General features: G+C 41.4%; 1 non-coding gene across 1 annotated transcript; it reads right to left on the bottom strand.

Moving 5' to 3' along the window:
• Positions 1–3867: 3867 nt before the first annotated feature.
• LOC130971872 (small nucleolar RNA R71) lies at positions 3868–3975 on the bottom strand. Its single transcript, XR_009083077.1, has one exon. It is a non-coding gene; the product is annotated as a small nucleolar RNA R71 (small nucleolar RNA).
• Between the last annotated feature and the right edge of the window lie 3643 nt (positions 3976–7618).

The following is a 7618-nucleotide window of genomic DNA, read 5'->3' on the forward strand; positions in this document are numbered from 1 at the left end:
TATATTTTTATTAGTTTTTAATTAAAATTCACTTTTCTGGACTTTACTATGAGTTTGTGTGTTTTTCTGTGATTTCAGGTATTTTCTGGCTGAAATTGAGGGACCTGAGCAAAAATCTGATCCTGAGACCAAAAAGGACTGCAGATGCTGTTGGATTCTGACCTCCCTGCATTCGAAGCGGATTTTCTGGAGCTACAGAAGCCCAATTGGCGCGCTCTCAACGGCGTTGGAAAGTAGACATCCTGGGCTTTCCAGCAATATATAATAGTCCATACTTTGCCCAAGATTTGATGGCCCAAACCGGCGTTCAAAGTCACCTCAAGGAATCCCAGCGTTAAACGCTGGAACTGGCACCCAAATGGGAGTTAAACGCCCAAACTGGCACCAAAGCTGGCGTTTAACTCCAAGAAGAGTCTCTATACGAAATTGCTTCATTGCTCAGCCCAAGCACACACCAAGTGGGCCCGGAAGAGGATTTTTATGTCATTTACTCATTTCTGTACACCCTAGGCTACTAGTTTCTTATAAGTAGGACCTTTTACTATTGTATAGAAATCTTTTGATCACTTTTAGATCTCTAGATCATCTTTGGACATTTTAGTTCTTAGATCATTGGGAGGCTGGCCATTCGGCCATGCCTAGACCTTATGCTTATGTATTTTCAACGGTGGAGTTTCTACACACCATAGATTAAGGTGTGGAGCTCTGCTGTACCTCGAGTATTAATGCAATTACTATTGTTCTTCCATTCAATTCCACTTGTTCTTTATCCAAGATATCACTTGTTCTTCAACTTGATGAAGGTGATGATTGACGCCCATCACCATTCTCACCCATGAACAAGGTGACTGACAACCATCCTTGTTCTACAAGCATCCGAGGCTTAGTGAGTATCTCTTGGATTCTTCGGAATCTTCGTGGTAAAGGCAGGACTTGATGGCAGCATTCAAGAGAATCCGGAAGGTCTAACCTTGTCTGTGGTATTCTGAGTAGGATTCAATGACTGAATGACTGTGACGTGCTTCAAACCCTGAGGGCGGGGCGTTAGTGACAAACGCAAAAGAATCACTGGATTCTATTCCGCGCCTGATTGAGAACCGACAGATGAATTCCGCTATGCCGTGACAGGACATATGCAATCGCTTTCACTGAGAGGATGGGAGGTAGCTGCTGACAACAGTGAGACCCTACACGAGCTTGCCATGGAAAGGAGTAAGAAGGGTTGGATGAAGACAGTAGGAAAGCAGAGAGACGGAAGGGAAGGCATCTTCATGCGCTTATCTGAAGTTCCTACCAATGAATTACATAAGTATCACTATCTTTATCTTTTATGTTATTTTCGTTCATCACCATATATCTGAGTTTGCCTGACTAAGATTTACAAGATGACCATAGCTTGCTTCAATACTAACAATCTCCGTGGGATCGACCCTTACTCACGTAAGGTTTATTACTTGGACGACCCAGTGCACTTGCTGGTTAGTTGTGCGAAGTTGTGTAATGCCATGGTATTGAGCGCACCAAGTTTTTAGAGCCATTACCAGGGATTATGAGAGTTGTGAAAAAGTATAGTTCACAATTTCGCGCACCAAGTTTTTGGCGCCGTTGCCGGGGATTGTTCTAGTTTTGAGCAAGCCTTTGGTAACATCAGTGCCAAGATCCGGCAACAACATCAAATTTTTGGTGTTATTGCCCGGGATTGTTCAGGCTGGACAACTGACGGTTCATCTTGTTGCTTAGATTAGGTATTTTTTTCGAAATTCTTGATGATGAATTCTAGAGTTTCATGATGATTTGTTGAAATCTGGCTGGCTGAGAAGCCATGTCTAATCTGATTGGACCGAGGTTTCAACTTATCACCACAAGAGCTTGTTGATTTCGTATCAATCTTGCTTTTGGAGCAGTGATTTGCTAAGGCTTGGCTGACCTTTGGTCATGTCTAGTGTTTTGGACCGAAGCTTTCTTTGGAAGCTTGGCTGGCTGTGAAGCCATGTTTAATTCCTGGACCAGAGTCTTAGACTAGCATTGCACTGATTCCTGGAATTCTCATTAAGAATTTTGATACCTTTTCCCACTTAATTTTCGAAAAACACAAAAAAATTTACAAAATCATAAAAACCAAAAAAAATATTTGATGTTTCTTGCTTAAGTCTAGTGTCTCATCTTAAGTTTGGTGTCAATTACATGCATTCATTCATGTGTCTTAAGGATCTTCAAGTAATTCTTGATGATTTCTTACTCTGATCTTTGAATTCTATTGACTTGAGTATTTTGTGTGTCTCATATGCATTTTCAGTTCATTAGTGTCAGTAGTATACAAACTGCTAAGTTTGGTGTCTTGCATGCATTGTTATTTGATTCTTGTTGCATTTTGATTATTAAAAATCCAAAAATATTTTTAATTTGTGTCTTTTCAAGTCAATGATACAAGGGATTGAAGATTCAGAACACACTGCAGAGGAATTATACAGAAAAAGCTGAGCATTCAAAAATGCCCAGTGACGAAGGCAGACTGGCGTTTAAACGCCAGCCAGGGTACCTGGTTGGGCGTTTAACGCCCAAAAAGGTATCATTTTGGGCGTTAAACGCCAGAATGTATACCATTCTGGGCGTTTAACGCCAGGATGGTGCTAGGGGGAAGATTTTGTTTTCAAATCAATTTTTTTCAAGTTTTTCAAAATCAAATCTTTTTCAAATCAAATCTTTTCACTCAAATGTTTTCAAAATTAATTTCTTTCCTTTCAAAGATACTTACTAACAATTAATGATTTGATTGAACATTTTTTGCCTTTTCTGTTAAGGAAGGTTTTATGTTTGAATCATATCTTTTCTTGTTAGGCAAGTCACTAATTTTCCAAATCAAATCTTTTAAAATAATTTTCAAAACATATCTTTTAAAATGGTTTTCAAATCATATCTTCTCAATCACATCTTTTTAAGACAATAACCTTTCAATCATATTTTTTTTATCATATCTTTTTCAAATTAGTTTTCAATCAAATCTTTTTAGTTTCTAATTTCAAAATGTTTTTCAAAAATCACTTGATTTCTCTTCCACTTTCAATTTTCGAAAATTATCATTCAAATTTTCAAAATGTTTTCAAAATCTTGTAATTGAATTTTCGAAAATCATCTTCCCTCCTTCTCACATCCTTCTATTTATGGAGTACTACTCCTTCTTAATGCACAATTCGAACTCTAACTAATAAAGTTCGAATTCTTCTTCTCCTTCTTCTTACTATTTCTCTTTTCCTCTGACACTTCAAGGAATCTCTATACTGTGACATAGAGGATTCCACATTTTCTTTTTCTCTTCTCTTTCATATGAGCAGGAGCAGAGACAAAGGCATTCTTGTTGAAGCTGATCCTGAACCCGAAAGGACCTTGAAGAGAAAGCTAAGAGAAGCCAAAGCAAAACTCTCTTTAGAGGACCTGACCGAATTCTTCAAAGAAGAAGAACCCATGGCAGCCGAAAACAACAACAATGCCAACAATGCAAGGAAGGTGCTGGGTGACTTTACTGCACCTACTCCCGACTTCTATGGGAGAAGCATCTCCATCCCTGCCATTGGAGCAAACAACTTTGAGCTTAAGCCTCAATTAGTTTCTCTAATGCAACAGAATTGCAAGTTCCATGGACTTCCAATGGAAGATCCTCATCAGTTTTTAGCTGAATTCTTGCAAATCTGTGACACAGTCAAGACTAATGGGGTTAACCCTGAGGTCTATAGACTGATGCTATTTCCTTTTGCTGTAAGAGACAGAGCTAGAATATGGTTGGATTCTCAACCTAAAGAAAGCCTGGACTCTTGGGAAAAGCTAGTCAATGCCTTCTTGGCAAAGTTCTTTCCACCACAAAGATGGAGTAAGCTTAGAGTGGAAGTCCAAACCTTCAGACAGAAGGATGGAGAATCCCTCTATGAAGCTTGGGAAAGATACAAACAATTAATCAGAAGATGTCCTTCAGACATGCTTTCTGAATGGAGCATCATAGGTATTTTCTATGATGGTCTCTCTGAACTATCTAAGATGTCCTTGGATAGCTCTGCTGGAGGATCTCTTCATCTGAAGAAGACGCCTGCAGAAGCTCAAGAATTGATTGAAATGGTTGCAAATAACCAATTCATGTACACTTCTGAAAGGAATCCTGTGAACAATGGGACTAGTCAGAAGAGAGGAGTTCTTGAGATTGACACTCTGAATGCCATATTGGCTCAGAATAAAATATTGACTCAACAAGTCAATTTGATTTCTCAAAGTCTGTCTGGAATGCAAAATGCACCAAACAGTACTAAGGATGCTTCATCTGAGGAAGAAGCTTATGATCCTGAGAACCCTTCCATGGAAGAGGTGAATTACCTAGGAGAACCCTATGGAAATACCTACAATTCTTCATGGAGAAATCACCCAAATCTCTCATGGAAGAATCAAGAGAGACCTCAACAAGGTTTCAATAACAATAATGGTGGAAGAAACAGGTTTAGCAATGGCAAGCCTTTTCCATCATCTTCTCAGCAACAGACAGAGAGTTCTAAGCAGAATACTTCTGACTTAGCAACAATGGTCTCTGATCTAATAAAGACCACTCAAAGTTTCATGAATGAAACAAGGTCCTCCATCAGAAATTTGGAAGGACAAGTGGGTCAGCTGAGCAAGAAAGTTACTGAACTCCCTCATAGTACTCTCCCAAGTAATACAGAAGAAAATCCAAAAGGAGAGTGCAAGGCCATCAACATGGCCGAATATGGAGAGGAAAGAGAGGAAGAAGACGCCACTGAGAAAGACCCCAGTGGGCGTGCACCACTCTCCTCTGAGTTCCTCAATGAGGAACAATGGGAATCTGAGACTCAAAATGAGACCATAGAGATTCCATTGGACTTACTTCTACCATTCATGAGCTCTGATGAGTATTCTTCCTCTGAAGAGGATGAGTATGTTACTGAAGAGCAAGTTGCTAAATACCTTGGAGCAATCATGAAACTAAATGACAAGTTATTTGGAAATGAGACTTGGGAGGATGAACCTCCCTTGCTCACCAAAGAACTGGATGACTTGTCTAGGCAGAAACTGTCTCAAAAGAGGCAGGATCCTGGAAAGTTTTCTATACCTTGTACCATAGGCACCATGACCTTCAAGAAGGCCTTGTGTGACTTAGGGTCAAGTGTGAACCTCATGCCCCTCTCTGTAATGGAGAAATTAGGGATCTTAGAGGTGCAAGCTGCAAGAATCTCATTAGAGATGGCAGACAACTCAAGAAAACAAGCCCATGGACTTGTAGAGGATGTTCTGGTTAAAGTTGAAGACCAGTACATTCCTACTGATTTCATAGTCCTAGAGACTGGGAAGTGCATGGATGAATCCATCATCCTTGGCAGACCCTTCCTAGCCACAGCAAAGGCTGTGATTGATGTTGACAGAGGAGAGTTAATCATTCAAGTGAATGAAAAATCCTTGGTGTTTAAGGCCCAAGGATATCCCTCTGTCATCATGGAGAGGAAGCATGAAGAGCTCCTCTCAAAACAGAGCCAAACAGAGCCCCCACAGTCAAACTCTAAGTTTGGTGTTGGGAGGCTACAACCAAGCTCTAAGTTTGGTGTTGAAACCCCACATTCAAACTCTAAGTTTGGTGTTGGGAGGTTTCAACACGGTTCTGAGCATTTCTGAGGCTCCATGAGAGCCCTCTGTCAAGCTAATGACATTAAAGAAGCGCTTGTTGGGAGGCAACCCAATGTTTTATAATTAATTATTTTCTTTTGTTATTTTATCTTTTTTTGTAGGTTGATGATCATAAGAAGTCACAAAAACAATGAAAAAAGCAAAAACAGAATGAAAAACAGGAAGAAAAACAGCACACCCTGGAGGAGAAGAAACTGGCGTTCAAACGCCAGTAATGCTAGCTGTTGGGCGTTTAACGCCCAGTCTGGCACCATTCTGGGTGTTTAACGCCAGAAAGGGGCACCAGACTGGCGTTAAACGCCAGAAAAGGGCAAGAACCTGGCGTTAAACGCCAGGAATGGGCACCAGCCCGGCGTTTAACGCCAGAAATGGCTCAAAACGTGATTTTGAGCAACATTTGGTGCAGGGATGACTTTTCCTTGACACTACAGGATCTGTGGACCCCACAGGACCCTACCATCACTCTCTCTCTTCTCCCCCCATTCACCAATCACCTCAACACCTCTTCCCCAAAAAACCCCTCACCTATCAAATCCCATCTTTCTCTTCACCACTCACATCCATCCTTCATAAAACCCCACCAACCTCACCCTTCAAATTCAAACCACTTTCCCTCCCAAACCCACCCATAATGGCCGAACCTTTACCCCCTCTCTCCTATAAATACCCTTCTTCAACTCTTCATTTTCACACAACCTAAACACCCCTTATTTCCCTTCTTGGCCGAACACACCACCTTCTCCCTCTTCCTCATTTCTTCTTCTTCTACTCTCTTCTTTCTTCTTTTGCTCGAGGACGAGCAAACATTTTAAGTTTGGTGTGGTAAAAGCGTTGCTTTTTGTTTTTCCATAACCATTTATGGCATCCAAGGCCGGAGAAACCTCTAAAAAGAGGAAAGGAAAGGCAAAAGCTTCCACCTCCGAGTCATGGGAGATGGATAGATTCCTCTCAAGGGTGCATCAAGACCACTTCTATGAAGTTGTGGCCTTGAAGAAGGTGATCTCCGAGGTCCCCTTTTCACTCAAAAAGGGTGAATATCCGGAGATCCGCCATGAGATCCGAAGAAGAGGTTGGGAAGTACTCACCAACCCCATTCAACAAGTCGGAATCTTGATGGTTCAAGAGTTCTATGCCAATGCATGGATCACCAAGAACCATGACCAAAGTGTGAACCCGAATCCAAAGAATTATCTCACTATGGTTCGGGGGAAATACTTGGATTTCAGTCCGGAGAGTGTGAGGGTGGCGTTCAACTTGCCTATGATGCAAGGAGATGAGCATCCTTACACTAGAAGGGTCAACTTTGATCAAAGGTTGGACCAAGTCCTCACAACCATATGTGAAGAGGGCGCACAATGGAAGCAAGATTCAAGAGGAAAGCCGGTTCAATTGAGAAGGCATGACCTCAAGCCCGTGGCTAGAGGATGGTTAGAGTTCATACAACGCTCAATCATTCCCACTAGCAACCGGTCCGAAGTTACCATAGACCGGGCCATCATGATCCATAGTATCATGATTAGAGAAGAAATAGAGGTTCATGAGGTTATAGCCCAAGAACTCTATAAGGTGGCGGACAAGACCTCCACTTTGGCAAGGTTAGCCTTTCCTCATCTCATTTGTCACCTCTGTTATTCAGTTGGAGTTGACATAGAGGGAGACATTCCCATTGATGAGGACAAGCCCATCACCAAGAAAAGGATGGAGTACACAAGAGATCTCACTCATCATGAGATCCCTGAGATTCCTCAAGGGATGAATTTTCCTCCACAAAACTATTGGGAGCAACTAAACACCTCCCTAGGAGAACTAAGTTCCAACATGGGACAACTGAGGGTGGAGCATCAAGAACACTCCATCATCCTTCATGAAATTAGAGAAGATCAAAGAATCATGAGGGAGGAACAACAAAGACAAGGAAGAGACATTGAGGAGCTCAAGCACT

The sequence above is a fragment of the Arachis stenosperma genome, chromosome 3, assembly GCF_014773155.1.
Source record: "Arachis stenosperma cultivar V10309 chromosome 3, arast.V10309.gnm1.PFL2, whole genome shotgun sequence".
Classification (NCBI taxonomy): Eukaryota; Viridiplantae; Streptophyta; class Magnoliopsida; order Fabales; family Fabaceae; genus Arachis; species Arachis stenosperma.